Source organism: Pholcus phalangioides, unplaced genomic scaffold (genome assembly GCF_987345545.1).
Source record: "Pholcus phalangioides strain wild (caught in Gottingen) unplaced genomic scaffold, Ppha-v1.0 ptg000008l_1, whole genome shotgun sequence".
NCBI classification, from domain to species: domain Eukaryota; kingdom Metazoa; phylum Arthropoda; class Arachnida; order Araneae; family Pholcidae; genus Pholcus; species Pholcus phalangioides.
The window spans coordinates 58257756-58273628 of NW_028301601.1; the positions used below are offsets into that span (position 1 = coordinate 58257756).

The 15873-nt window shown below is 41.2% G+C and overlaps 1 long non-coding RNA gene across 1 annotated transcript; it reads right to left on the bottom strand.

The window, feature by feature from the left end:
* Positions 1-624: 624 nt before the first annotated feature.
* On the bottom strand, positions 625-3644 carry LOC149084635 (uncharacterized). The gene is made up of 3 exons (XR_016192994.1): positions 3222-3644; positions 1638-1885; positions 625-1017 (listed from the first exon to the last, which is right to left on the bottom strand). It is a non-coding gene; the product is annotated as an uncharacterized LOC149084635 (long non-coding RNA).
* Between the last annotated feature and the right edge of the window lie 12229 nt (positions 3645-15873).

Below are 15873 nucleotides of genomic sequence, written 5' to 3' on the forward strand. Positions count from 1 at the left end.
TTTGATGCATAATGGATATGATTATGAGGTATCATTTGTTAAATCTCCTTCACTTGAATGCACATTTCAGGTCCTGTTGATGTATCCCTTACTGTTCCTTCCCATCAAGAGGAAGCAGCCTCAGCTTCATTGAACAGGACGCCACAACGAAGAAAAAAAAAAAAAGGATGCTATAGAAGAGCTCCTACAGGCACAGGAGGAAACTGCAATAACCTTCAAAGTAGTACCCACTTCTTTAAACAATCTTTCATCACAGTTATGTAACATGTTTAAAGATTTTATTGAAGTATATAAGAAAAATTAAAATTGTGATTTTTTTTTCCTTTTTATTGATTGAATTTGTATTGCTGTATTTCATTTAGATAGGTCACTTTTTAATCTCCCACAGGAGACTGGAGGATAATATGGCCCTGTTTACAGTTAAATTCAACCATTTAAAAATTCATGAAATGTATGCATTGGCTAACAGAGATCAGGAAATTACAGATTGTTCATTTTAACTTTCCAAACATTTGGAAGGATCAAGATCACTAAAAATATTTTAATAAAAACTATTTCCGATATCTTTTTAAAACCAAAATCAATGAATTCCTCACACTTTGATTAAGTAATGAGTCAACTCTCAGTTACATTTAGTTTCATTGTGCATTTATTATTTTCTTTTCTTGCAAAATTTGAGGTATGGCAAAAATTTAACTGCCAGGACAATACATTGCAGCATAAAACATTCGAAACACAAGACATTTTATAAGCAATACTACATTCAAAAACTGAAAACATCACAATCAAAAATTCACAAAGATAAAACTTGGAAGACAAACGCAACATTTGTGCATGCCCTTCTGGTCAATAATGCTTTCCCTCCTTATTTTTGACTGCATTCACACATATAGGTTGGAAAAACACACCCGCGGTCAGTGTTTACCGCTCCAAAAAAAAAACCACACAGTTCACTAGCAATAGTCATCATTACCGCTGAGCATCCATTGCCTCGATGTTAAGAGTCAGAAGTTCTGTCTGAAATAATAAAAAAACTATGTAATGATAGTTAAAAAGACTGCATAGAAGCATGTGAATTATTAAAACCTGACATTGTGTCAGACAGAAATCATTACAAATATCCTGAAATTTAGTAATGGAAAAAAATTTTTACATAAAGGGTGAGAACAGTGTTCAGACAACATACGTGTATAATACTACAAGAATAAATTCTGTTTGATAGTTTGTATAAAGATATCACACCTTTTATTTTATGTCATTGCATAGTGACAGTTTTCATGGAACGTATCATAAATGACTACTAAACCAGACATGCACCTCAGCCATATTGCTCTGTGGAACTTCTAGCAAATCGATACATGTTTGAATGTGTGTGTCCGTGTTGTGAACCTAATGTGAAGCTTGTTTCTGTCTAATGTTTGGTATAGTGATGCCATGTGGCACCCATAGGCATAAACTCATTGAAAATTTGGAGGGAGGGGTTCAGGCTCAAGTAATGGTGTCGTATAAATGCAAAAACCATATAACTGGCGCTTTTAAAAAATTAATTCCCCCCCCCCCTTTCCACAGACGTTTCCCAAAATTCAAAATCATAAAGGATGATTATTGGCAAGAAGTTGAAATACTATATTTCTCACCAATTGTGCGTTGACGTAGGAAGGCTCTGGATACTTCTTGTCAAACTTTGATGGTGCCACAACAGGTACTCCCAAAAACTCTCTTGCAGGTCGACATATTGGGACATCTCACATACTTATGTAGCATCAACGTATTGATGGCCTCAGTAACTGTATGGATAGAGTTACTCACAGACTGTTCGTACATCCCCAAACTGACGTCTTGGCTCAGGCTTCTTTGGTAGGCACCAGTGACATGCACATAGAACCTGCGCAAAAGTCAAATCAAACATGAGGTAGTTGTTCAAGATATATTGTAAAACTATTATATTTGAATAAACTAATGTTATGGTAAAGTGCTACGAGAAACTTCTGTTAGAAACAAATGCTAACGCGCTCTCGGAAAATGTAACCATCACCACCCCACCCCCCCCCCAAAACATGAAAAACAATGACATATAGTGTAACTATCGGTTAGTAATGGAATGGTCATTATAACGAGCATATAGACTGTATACTGTATCTCTCACTCATCCCCCCCATTGCAAAAGTACAAGGGAAGAACATGCATAAGTGAGAGCAGGGCCGCTACTAGGGGGGGAGCAGATGGGTATCGGGCACTAGACCCGAGGGGGGGGGGTGCAAATTTCATTCTGATACCTCTCCTTCAAAACGTTACAAAGGGGCATCAAAATACTCGCTTGCCCCGGGTGACCAAGCATCTAGTTCTGGACCTCAGTGAGAGAGGCATACAAGCGAATAGCATTATTATCCATGCAGTGTGTAATCGCTTCAGTACTCACAAAAATAGGTAAACCATTAAGTGAATATTTCATTGGAACAACTGTGATGGACAAAGGGTGATCTAAACAAAATACTGTAAACTTGTTTAGGGTACTTATTAATTTTACACACACATATATATATACAGGCAAGGCTTGACAAATGGAAAAAATATTTAGGCGCCAGCCTAATTTCTTAGCTGCCCTGCAAAATTTGGAAATCACAGGTTTGAGGTTGTCTCAAGAACGCAATGGGTCCATGTGCCCCCATTCCGCAGGACCCCTACGCTTGGATCTTTGCCGGTCCTTTCCAGAAAAGGTGAATTTAGAGTGTAAAACAATGAAAAATGATATAAATCGTCCCCGGGCCCCTTCAGCCCCACCCTTGTGGGTACCATGCATGGGCCTCAGGCAAAGTTATATTCTAGGACCCCCCTAATTAACTGAAAGGGCCTGTAGCTTATAAGTTTTATGCTTTCCTCGCCAGATTCATAGCACCAACTCTTACGAGGCCACTTATGCACATCGGGTCGTGCCCGGAAGGGGCCCCACGTGTTAAGACGGCACTGCACAGAACTACATATTTTGTGCATGAGTTTTTCAAAATACTTTTATTTTGAAAGCCTAGGGTTTTTTTAATGAATATCAAAATTACCTGAAAACATCGTGAACATAAAAAATGTATAGGCCTAAATAGGCTTACGTTAAGTACTTGATTCGTTTTCCATTATTAATAAAAAAACATTCATTCAAAATGAAACACCACTACAACGAATAATTTCTGATTAAAATTATTTTAATTTAAACGTTAATTATTACTTACCTTTCTCTCAACTGTCAGCGGTGTCTCGAGTTCCGACCTATGGGCCAACATCGGCGCAATTCCTCGAACATTTTCCTCGTAGCATTTTTCTTCAACCTAAAAAGGTTCACGAATTCTTTATCCGACAGCTTAAACGCATCCATGACGTATCTATTTCAAACCGGAGCACGTGCAGGCATTTGAGAATCGTAATAATCATTTAACAACACGTAAGTCGACGCCATCGCCATTGTTAAGCCTACTGAAATAATTGTCCTTCCGCTGAACGAGAGGTTCCCGGCTCTCGTTCACAATTGTCCCTCCCAGCGATCCGCATTTATCGTTCACGAAGAATATGGTCGCAAAAACTTCCCTTTTATCGCTCATAACGAGAAATCGCTGAGTGAACGATAAAATCGTTACCGGGGACAAGTAGATGGTCGAGCCCCTGCATCAGATGCTTACCCCCATCCCCAGCTCCAAAGGGCTGATAGCGGGACGTCCAAACGGGCCAAGATAGGCCTATGAAGAGAGAAGAGTTTGTCTGTTAGTAGTGAGAGTGCGTGAATGTGTAGAATAAAGAGGACAAATCCGTGCGTCATGGTCATGGCCATCAAATCTTTCTGCCAGGTAAGGAAGTCAAAAAAAAAAAAATGCCACCACAACCAACAGTCACAAGCACCCCACACCAGCAAAGGAGGTTAGCTGAAAGAGGCAGTGAGCATGTACATGTGGAAAAACAAAAATTTGCGAGTTCCAAAAAACAAACAAAAGTCCACTACATCAAAAAGAATATGATTACACCAGTTCAAAGCATGTCCCCTTCATTAAGGGAGAAGTTTTTTTTTGTTTTTTTTTCAATTTTTCATATAAATGCGAGTAATGTGAGTTAATGTGAGTAAATGCGAGTAATGTGAGTAATGTGAGTAATGCGAGTATATGCGAGTAAGATAAACAGTGCAAATGCAGATATATGGATAAGTTACAATAATGCAAAACGAGAGCTATGTGCAATAGTCAACTTAGCTGGTTATTTATCTAAGATTTTCCCATCGGAGATGGAAAATCTGTTTAGGCCTACGGAAGGTGATTCTTCTGGCCGAAGTTCTGGGGGTAGGGGCCACATTATAATTAACCAACTCTTTGATGTGTTCAAAATTTGAGCTTTCCATGGCCTCATACTGTTTTTTATTAAGCTGCTTAATGTAGGTAAAGATTTTGTCTAATTGAAGATCTCTGCGGATGTTTTCATTCCTGACGTACCAAGGGGCACCGGTAAAGCGCCTTAGGATTTTGTTTTGAGATCGTTGAAGAATTCGAATGTTAGTTATCGAGGCATGCGCCCAAACAGGGGAGGCATACAGGAGGGTGGGTCGAAGAATTGACTTAAAGAGTAAAATTTTATTCTTAATCGAGAGCTTCGCCTGAGGGAAAATAATCCTGTTGAGAGCCCCCAAAATGCTATTGGTCTTGTTACAGGCATACTTAATATGAGGAGTAAATGTCATGGTCTTATTCAAAATACACCCTAGATATTTCACCTTTCGTGCAGGTCTGAAGGGGTGCTCACCGATAAACAATCGTCTGTAGGGTGGGATCTTGGTTCTACTAGCAAACCATGCAAACTGACATTTCTCCTGGTTGAGTACTAGATCGTTTTCTTCACACCAGTCCATAATTTCATCAGTTGTCTCCTGCAGGTTGTTAACGGCTTGCGAGGCTTTCCTGGCGTTACACAGCACCACAGCGTCATCCGCAAAAAGGGCAAGTATGCCCACCTGTGGTGCCGGAAAGGAGTTGATGTATATCAAGAAAAGCTGAGGGCCGAGCACACTACCCTGAGGGACCGATGCTGTTATTTTTTTAACTGTGGATACCCTATCACCATGTTTAACTTGAAATGTTCTCCCGGTCAAGTAATAATAAAAGAAAAGTATATAATGAGGAGGGAAGCCAAGATCAATGAGTTTAACAAGAAGGATCGGGTGATCACATCGGTCAAAAGCCTTGCTAATGTCGAAGAAGGCCGCCGCGACAAACTCGTAGTTATTTTTTGCAGTGGTGAAAAAATCAGTGACCCTCATGAGCTGCGTTACGCAGGAGTGCTCATGGCGAAAGCCGTGCTGTTCGGGTCTAATGATGTTATTAGTGGTTAAGTATGTCTCCAATCGGGTCGAAATGACCCTTTCAAAAATTTTACTGATATTGGAGAGCAGGCTTATGGGTCGGAAAGAAGCTGGCTGCATGGGGTCCGAGCCCGATTTGTGTATGGCTTTAATCATCGCATGCTTCCACGGCTTTGGGAAGTAATGTTTTTTTATGGCTGCATCAAAAATGTTCGTTAAGTTGAATAACATGTTACTAGGAAGATTTTTAAGAGTAAGGTTACTGATGCCATCTGCTCCACAAGCTTTTTTTGTATTGAGATTGGAGATAATATCAGACACCTCCATGACATCAGTAAGTTGCAGATGTTGGGGATTAGAATGTAAGTGATGATGGATGTATTCGGCAGCTTTCCTTCTAAGTTCGTATTGTGTGTCAATATGTTGTATATGGTTGGGGGAAAATTGTTTCTGGAATGCACTAGCAAACGTCTCGGCAATATCCTCCGCCGAAACAACAATTCCCTGGGGCCCCATGAGCTTGTTCACACTGTTCAAACCCTTGGGTTTACACAACTTCCAGGCCTTCCAGATGTTGTTGTTCTCAGTAGATCCATTCTCAATAAATTCGGTGAATCTACTGTTCACATGGTGTTGAGTTTCATTGTGAATCTCTCTGTTAAGTCTATTGAGAGCTATTTTATCAGACCTGCGACGAAAACGTTGCCATAGCCCTCGTATACGGTTTTTATGACGAATTTTCTGTAAGATTTCCCTCGGGAGACCAAATTGATGTTCGGGGCGAATGACTTCCGTGGATGAATTCCTCAGAGCAGTAGAAATAGTGTCCGTGAAATTGGACACCGCACTGTCCAATTCCGTTATTTGGTCTGTATCATAGTTTACTGTAGGTTGTACTTGTAAAAGTTCCTGGAATTCATTCCAGTCTGTCTTCCTCACAACATGCCTTTTTCGAGGGCATAGGAAATTTATTACAAAGAAGACAGGGTTATGCGGGGAACTGAGGATTTTTTTTGTAAAGGTGTTGATATCAAATAGGAAATTTTTCGATATGCCAAAGTCAATAACATCAGGCCTATATCTTCTTTGCGACGGAACATGGGTGGGTGTTTCCGAAGAGTGTATATTGAGAAAATTATTCAGACAGTAGCGCCTGAGGACCCTGCCCCCTCTATTGGATCCAATACTGTAGAAGATGCCATTCTTGCAGTTCCAATCACCCCCCATAAATGTGGGTAACTGGGTATTAAATATGTGATCGAGAAGAGTAATGTCCAAACTATTTCTTGGAGGCTTGCAAACTGCACAGAAGGTCATGGTTGATCTGTTGATGTACAGGTTAATCGCAATTACCTCCATTTGTGTAGATGAGGGGAGGGAAATTTCATGAAATGAGAAAGTATTCCTCACAAAAATTGCCACACCTCCTCCTCGATTCAAGGTGCGGTCTTTTCTGACCCCTGTAAATCCATTAATTTTAATGGATTGGCTAGGCAGTAGCCATGTTTCACTTATTAAGATTATGTCCACCTGATTATTGTATATCTCTTCTTTTAATTCGTGAATTTTGTTTTTTATGCCATTGGCATTCCACGCCATTACCATGAGAGGACGTGGTAGTGAATCTCGTGTATTACTAATTGTTGGGGAGAAGAAGTATTTCAATCAGAGCTTGTAGTGTTAAATTAATTTTGTGAGTAGTGAATCCAGCAGTCTTAAGAAAATTCGTAAAAAAAACACTAAGCTGCTTGTATTCAACAGAGTCCATAATTTGTATTTTTTGTGACACACTGGTTTCAGGGGCATTTCCCTGTTCAATTTCAAGACATACAGCATTTGCATCGGATAATGCAACAGGATTTACCCCTCCAGCAGTTTTATCCTTGTCATCATTTGTTGAAGAGGAAGTTCGCGAGGGTGTCAGAATGGGATTAGAAATTTCAGTGTCCACATCAGAGATTGAAGATATGTTATGTCTGTGCGTAAAGAATAAAAGTTGATGCAGGACTTCTCTGTATGAAATCCTGGCATGTATCTCAGTGAGGGTCAGCTTGGCCTCAGACACCGATTGCACTAACGTTTTTTTTAGCGCAAGTGGATGAGTGCCAGGCCTAGTGACACTATGAAGTTCCTTTTGTTTGTCTATGTTAAGTTTAATCTGATTCACATCCACCATTTTTTCAGTGTCAATAATTTTCCACCTCTTAGATTGTGTAGAGGGGCTGATTGTAGTTGGTCCATTATACAATATGGTGTTTTCATCAAGATTTCCGTCAGCAGCCTGTGTAGCCTGCACATTCCTTTGCATGTGTGAATTATCCATCAGTTCAGGGGGAATTTTGGGGATAAATGTTCTTCCTTTATTCAGTCCAACTGTGGGCCTGGCTCCAGAATAAGTAGATGTATGGGGGCCCCCCACAGTGATAGCATTTGATTTTTTTTTGATTGCCCTTGTCAACACAGCTCCTTGTCTCATGAGGGCCGCTACAAAAAGCACACACAGGGTCTCTCCTGCACCTAAAGCTGCTGTGCCCGTACATTTGACAGGAACGACATTGCAGAGGACCCTGAACCCCCCTGTACCTCTCAACCTGTATAGTGATGTCAGCGATTTCTGTTGTGTTTGCAAAACTTTTGTCCGTGACCGGCACCTCTACCAGAAATAGAGGAAGGGCCCTACCCGTGTGAAAGTTTTTCATATTTGTAACCTTCACAGGTTTGAAGTTTTTGCTTTCAATGTCTTTTTTGATTTCATCCGGCAATCCTCTGATAACAAATTTGATAGTCCTTTCACCAGGTGACACTCCCCTAAAGATTGGACACAATTTTATCTTCAGAGCGCTCCCATCATCCGATGAGCATAGTAGACTGCTCAAACATCCTGTGATGATTGGAATTTTTTTAAGTTGAAATTCTTTAAACGATGTATAGATGGCGTACTTTTATAAAAGAAAACTGAAAAAAAGAAAATGGGGAATTTTGTTTTATACGCTCCCGAAGTGAGAGAAGAGTTTTTTTCGACTGTTCCCGCAGGCCAAAGGGTTGAGCAAACATTGGCACTACATACTGTATTCAGGGCCGTCTTAAGAGCTTCATGGGCCCCCGGGCCAACTGGTTTTTCTGAGGCCCTACCTTGTAAATTGTAGAAAATTGCAACCGGATCTCATTTTTGTGAGTGCCCCTTTTCTTCTGAGGCCCCCGGGCCGTGCCCGGGTGGGCCCATGCGTTAAGATGGCACTGGCTGTATTACGTCGGTACACACTTCTTTTCAGGGCTGCAACTAGGTTCTTGATCAGCCGGGTCAAGCGCGCATTTTGACGCCGCCTTCTAATATTGAAGGAGAAGTTTCAGAATTCAATTTGCGCCCCCTCGGGTCCAGCACCAAGTGCACGAGACCCGCCTGCACCCCCCACCTAGTTTCTTCTGGTATTGGTATTTTTGAAATTTTAACCAAACAAGTAAAAAACAGTTATAGTAAATTATCTGAAAAAAGTGGAGAAAAAACCATTTATTTTTTAAGGGAAGAATGATAGTCACGATGATTAACCACGAGAGAATCCGTAATCCTTAACATCCTACGGCCTTTACCGTGGGAACATTTTGATCCCGTGAATAAGAATTCACAGAAAATTGTTTGAACTTCCATCAGTTGTGACCGTCTTTCAATTTCTCGCCATTTATATATAACACATTTTCGGCTACCCCCCTACTACGCATTCTTCTTCTTTTTAATGAATTCCTTGAGGATGTCCCAAAGTAGTTCCGGGTTTGTCTTGAACATCGATCTTTGAGCCTCGAAATCGCCTTCGGATACATTCTCGAAGATGTATTCAATGGCATGGAAACGGAGCTGTTCGGCGTTGTGAGTGTCCGCGCTCACGATGACGCTGAAAACGTTGTCTTTATTCAGGACTGACATCAGGTAATTGGTGCAGTACGATTTCAAGTCGCTCACCTCATACTTGTCGCTGGCTCGTAAAAGTTCCAAGGCGAGATCGAAGTCCATCTGGCGAACGCTCCCGGTGTAAATGAACTCCATCAGGGAACGCATCGTGTCTGCATCGAAGTCGGTCACTTCCATGAGGCGAGTGTCCTTTTCAAGGGTGTCATGCTTGAACATGGCCGCGAAAACTTCCGAACGTGCTCCGATTACGTGTGAATGGACGGAAAAATATTCTCCTTCCACAACGATAACGAAATCGGAACTTTCTACACTCGTCCAAAGATTTCTCAAGTCTTCGACGACCTTCACCATCGGAGTGATTTCCACACGGCGATGAATGCTAAGACCGTTCTGGACGTAGTTCACGCAATAGGTCGCTTCCAGAGTGACCACCAGAGCATCGTTAACTAACTCGTCTTCGAGATCTTTCGCATCAACAGTTCTACTGTAACCGTACATTTGATTAGTTGGAAAAATGAACCACTCATTTGAATCTGAATCTCTGGAAAATAAGACATCGCCGTCGGTGTTACGTAGTGAAAGGCGGAATTTGAATTTTATATCTTCCTTCCTGTTTCTCGATTCGACGTAACAGGAAACATATCCTTTTGAATTTTCCGATTTCCCTCCGGGAAACACCACCAAACTCCACGCCATGCCATTTTCCTCCAACTGGAACATTCCGCTGTGGTGACCTCTTCCAACGTGCCGATCGAGCGTGCTGTAGTTTTCGATGGTCCACGTGCACTCGAACTCTCCCTGGACGCTCCCAGATACTCGAAATTTATCCGAATTTAAAGCCATCGTTCGATTCTAACTCTTGAGATGGAAAATGTGCTTCTCAAAGCTAAATTAACCAAACACGTCAACTCGTTCACTGTTTAAGCTGTTAATGAATGGCTTATGAAACACCTGAGAAGGCCTTTAGAAAGGATGGTTCTAGTAAAACAAAGAAAGAAAATAGTACAAAAAATGAGTAAAATATATGGCGGCTATGCAATTTCATTTCTGAGGAGAAGCGAAGAAGCCATTTCATAATACGGTATTTTGCACCGTTATTAGTCATGGTGGTGGTCCATTTTGATCTTGCTGGCCTGATTAGTCCGATCAATTCGTCAGGTTCTCAATCAGAAGTCCACGGACTCCTCAGAGAGTCCTTGAAGAGTGAGCTTGGATGAAAAAAAAATCAACCTCTATTATATTCACATTATTTCAAACAGAATATTAATTTGTAAAGAGGTCCGTATAGCCGCCCCATTTCTCAGCAGAAAGGTCTAGGAGACACGAAGGGTTAAGAACCACGATTTACAGGCTGTTCAATTTTGTGTAGACAATTTTTGAACCGTTCGTCAGAGATGGGATGGCCATTGCCATCCTAGTTTTTTTTTCACTGTGACCTCGCGGGAGGTTTTACTTCCGGCTTTCGGCAGTTTTTTCAATCAATTCCAGCAATGATTGGCTATTTTTCTGATATTCGACAACATTTTTAGCGATAACTGGCGATGTTCCCTAAATTTGCATCGCAATCTCCCTCATTTTTTTCTATGGTATATAATCATATTGTATACACAATATATCCAACACTTTATCCATTAGTAAATGGATAAAGTCTCAACTACGAAAGTGTTTGAATCGTTGTCTGTTAGAAACTATTTAAGACGAAATATAGACATACTTCTGAGAAAAACTCACAAACTTTAAAATTTCATACCAGTGTTTCCGAGACCTTTTTGATGTCACAGACCCTCTCTCGTAGTGAAGGTCAATGTTCCGTGGGCTTTCTGCAGCGTCAAAAGCTCAATTTCGATGCTACCCTCCCCCATAAAATCTAAAATATATTTTTTTCATAAATTTGAGAATGTATAGAAAATAAATTGAACAAATTACAATTTCACAGCGCAAAAATGTGTCATCCGTGACACGGTAGGAAATGAGAATGATCCTGAGAAGAACCCATAAATAAAGTACTCACGGACCCCCCCAGGGGGGTTCTGGGGAACGCAGGTTGAAACTCCCGTTTTATACGGTCCTTGGGCCTTATGAATTATACTTGGTGATAAAACCTCCATAAATTGATCGTCCGCTTACAACCAAAACTGACCGAGTTATAGTTAGCTGAGTTTGAAGCATTTTTTATGCTTCCAAATGGGGAGGGGGATCACACATAAAATTATTTCAACAATAGATAAGTATAAGTAATTGAACACACGCACACACATACACACATTCATTCATTAGGAGTACATTAAAAACTTCGTATGATACGTCATTCGATGAAAAAATTATATTGTTTGTTGGATATGAATCTTTGTACGGTCCTTTGTTGGAGTTTCGTTGAGCTCGGTTTCACATGTAGATACTAACTTGATTGTACGAGTAAAAATAGTACACGTGAAACTGCACGTCACGTCATAAACCACAGCATGAAGCTATTTATAACAGTGTGTTGTTCTTAACGCGGTCGAGGTCCGCGATATTATTTCGCCGATGTTATGGGGAAGTTTTTTGGACAACGTGTTTCTCGTTGGCCAATCTGTCGGCTGTGTTGTCCTTTGTGTTTGTATTTATAAAATTTGCATCTGTCTGCAGCATGAAAATAAACGATTTTTTTGTGTCATATACAAAGTCATTTGGGGAGCACACCTCACTGAAGAGCAGGGTCGCCGGATTGATTCCATCCAAAGAGGTTGTCTCCTGTATATTTTGAAGGCGTACTCAACATCTCGTACAAATGCGCTCCAGGTAGTGACGGGGCTCCCTCCACTGAGGCTATTTGTTGAGTTCGAGGTCAAAAAAGGTCTTCTGTGTAGGAATAAGACAAACATCCAACTTCAAAACGGTACATTTGTAGGACATCTTCAACTCTAGAGTAATGTAACGGGTTGGACAGAACATCCAGCAATTTCTCCAACTGACGTACAAATTTCCACAATTTCATCAGAAGACAGAATAACCTCAGTTGATGATGAAATTTCAATCTACACTGACGGCTCCAAGACGGAAATTGGTGTGGCCGCTGCATTTGTAATCTACAAGGCAAATGACATTTTGTTCCGATGGTCGTGTAAACTTCATAATAACAATACAGTTTTCCAATCGGAACTTTTTGCCATTTACATGGCATGCAGAAAAACAATGGAGCTCGGTGGAAAAACTACTATATTTTCAGACTCTCTCTCATCCTTACACGCGGTCAAGGATCCCCTCTCAAGACATCTGGTCGCAAGACAGGTCAGATCCTCCTTGTGTGCCAGCCCGAATATTAGTCTGGCATGGATAAAGGCTCACACTGGTACTCGGGGAAATGAGGAGGCTGACATCATGGCAAAATCTACAACAGAAAGAGAATCTTCAGACTTTTCATTATTTCTTCCCAAATCTTGGGCTACGGGAATCCTGAAGAACGAAATGATGGACAAATGGCAATACAGATGGTCTAATGAGAGAAAAACAGGACGTAAAATCTTCGCTCTCATTCCTACAGTCAAGGCCAAATTAAGGAGATGGAGCAGAGAAATGTTTCTCTTCTTCTCAGAACACGGTCCATTTCCTTCTTATTTAGCTAGATTCCATCGAAGAACGGACAAATGTAGGTGTGGTGAGGAAGGCACAGTATTACACTACGCCACGTCATGTCCTCTTACAAAAGCTTATCACGTCTCTTCTCCACCTGTCAATGTACACCAGTGGAAATTGCATCTTCTTGGGAACCAAGAATTCCATCGAAAGATCAATAAATTAATTAACTACATAGAAAACAATGAAGACCATATCATCGTTCCTAGACCGAATGGTGCACAAAACCGGAATGAGATGCAAGACTCCTGCTCTGACTCGGACTATGAACCCTAAATAATTTAATATTTAAAAAAAAGTCATAAACATGAACAATGAAGTCCGTTGTGTTGCCATTGTCATCATTTTCACAATAACATTTGAACAATGATGTTTCGTAAGAATTTCCATTGAAATCTATCGGACTTCCAGCGAGAAGAGACAACAGTGGAGTGGCGTGGATCCCCGGTGGTGGTGAATCCCGCGGCTTGAGTCGGGGATACCCGCTGAGCCCGGATACTCCAAGAGTTTTTCCAGCATGGCCCAGCCGCAAGGTAAACTGCTTATATCCCGCAAGGGACAGAGCGGGGGCCATGGTTGGTGTTGGTGTCATATACAAAGTTCCGTAAGTGCTCCTCGTTAGCCTCTGGGTGCTTCCGCGAGTGTGGTTCTCGCTGTCTTGGAACGGCGGTCCCCCCCTCCCCCCGAGGGGTTAGACCCTGCGGCTCTTGCATAGAAATGCCTGCTGGGCGTAGATACCGGGAGTGTTTTTCCAGCATGGCCCAGCCGCAAGGTAATCTGCTTATATCCCGCAAGGGACAGAGCAGGGGCCATGTTTGGTTTGGTGTCATATACAAACACCAACACAAAGGTCACAGCAGGCGACGCAACGACGTGGCTGAGAAAAAGTTGTCCGCAACAATTATATATATACAAATATAACCAAAATACAGCAACCCAATATAAAAGCATATAACACGAAAGAAAAAGCTAATAAATAATACATACAGGATGAATAGCAAACATGGAGTTATGGCATTTTACTGGTGGACAGTTGATCCTAGAGGGTGTATACTTACAATTAGAAAAAGTTCTCAAATAACGCGTAGTACTCAGATATGCCATCCATGTTGCAATGGGATGTACAGTTAATAAAATTAAGAAATTAACTTTTTATACAGTCCCCGTGTGCACCGAAACCCCCAATTAGAAAACTGTTGCCCTGTCTCTCTTAATGTCAAAAAATATATATATCATGTTTACATGTGCAATATTCACCGAGATATTCGAATTCCAAAAACGGAGAACATTTGGGAAAAAACAGCGTTAAATGCGGGTAAAACTTTTTTTTTTTTTCGCATTTAGAGCTGTTATTTCCCAACTTTCCTCCGTTTTTCTAATTCGAATATCTCAGTGAATATTGCATTTAGTAACGTGGAATTTCTTTTGTTGGCATCAGGGGAGACAGGGCAACAACTTTCTAACCGGGTTTTTGGGCACACGGGGACTGTATAAAAAGTTAATTTTTTAAATTTTAATAACTATACAACCCCTTGGAACATGAATGACGTATCTAAGTACTACACGTTATCTGGAAACCTTTTCCTAATTGGAAGTACAATATACCTCTAGAATCAACGGTTCTACAGTTACCCGCTGTTTGCTATGCACTCTGTATATTGCTCTGCACTGCCCATGTGCCACGGGCACACCTAAATGCTCTGGAATTGTGCCACGGGCCGCTTAAATGCCATGTAATTGTGCCGCGGGTCACTTAAGTGAACCCTGAATGCTTAGTTCATTATTACAAAATTATGTTTGAGGTGGCGGGCATCATCAGATGATCCCTCATGCAGCATTTGGTCCGCGAGTTATTATATCTGGGTTTAGTTCATATGGCTTAGAGGGTAGGTCGCAATGAATTTCTTAAAAAGAAATTTTGAGTTATTAGCCTTCGAATAGTATTGAAATTAACAGAAATTGATTATAATAAGGCATTTTCTTCCGAAATTTTGATTTAAAAAAAAGCATTTTTTGCATAAAAAAAATGAAGCCTCACGCCCCCACCACGTACGTCTGATCCCAATATGCGATAGGAGGTTCGGGGCAGAGCTGACGAAATTTTGCTGAAGAGGGGAGAGCTGGGTCAGAGTTTTGCTGACAAGGGGGGGGGGGGAAGGGAGTCAAAATCTGCTGATGTAAAACTTGCAGGGGCCCCTAATAAGACATGAAGGTCCTGTCCATAGTAATTTTACACCATTTATTAGGAATAACTTATTGCCTCCCTGTAACTGACATTCCAGAGGGATGTTCATTTTCAATCAAATGTTCGATCAAATTTTATGCGACAAATCACACTTTTCCCGGAGGCACTTTCTCCCCTGGAAGGTGGCTTAAAAACCCCTTGAAAGTTCAATTTTAAGTGCTGTCCTCTGATATGAAAGGGTTTACGGAAAATTCACCGACAACAATTCACCGCCGGAAAATTCATCGACAACAATTCACCGCCATGCAATTCACCGCTAGGAAAATTCACCGCCATGCAATTCACCGCTAGGAAAATTCACCGACCAACAATTCACCGCCGGAAAATTCATCGACAACAATTCACCGCCATGCAATTCACCGCTAGGAAAATTCACCGACCAACAATTCACCGATATGCAATTCACCGACGACAGTTCGATGCGAGTCAGTTAGCGAGGGAATGAGCGATTGAGTTACTGAGTGAGTGAGTGACCCAGTGAGTGACTGAGTGACCGAGTGAGTGACTGAGTGGATAAGTGATTCGGTGAGCGAGTGGGTTACTGATTCAATGAGCGAGTAAGTCAGTCCGTGAGTGAGTGAGTGAGCGAGCTGCTAAGTGAGTGAGCGATCTAGTGAGTGAGTGATCTATTGAGTGAGTAAGTGCAATATCCTAAAGATATGGCGGAAAGTTTAAATAATGACTTTATGAGAAGAAATTCAGATGATACGGATTCGGGTTGCTGGATTTTATTCGTTGGTAAAATGAATATTTGCAGTGGCCCTCACAGGGGGATGCCCGATT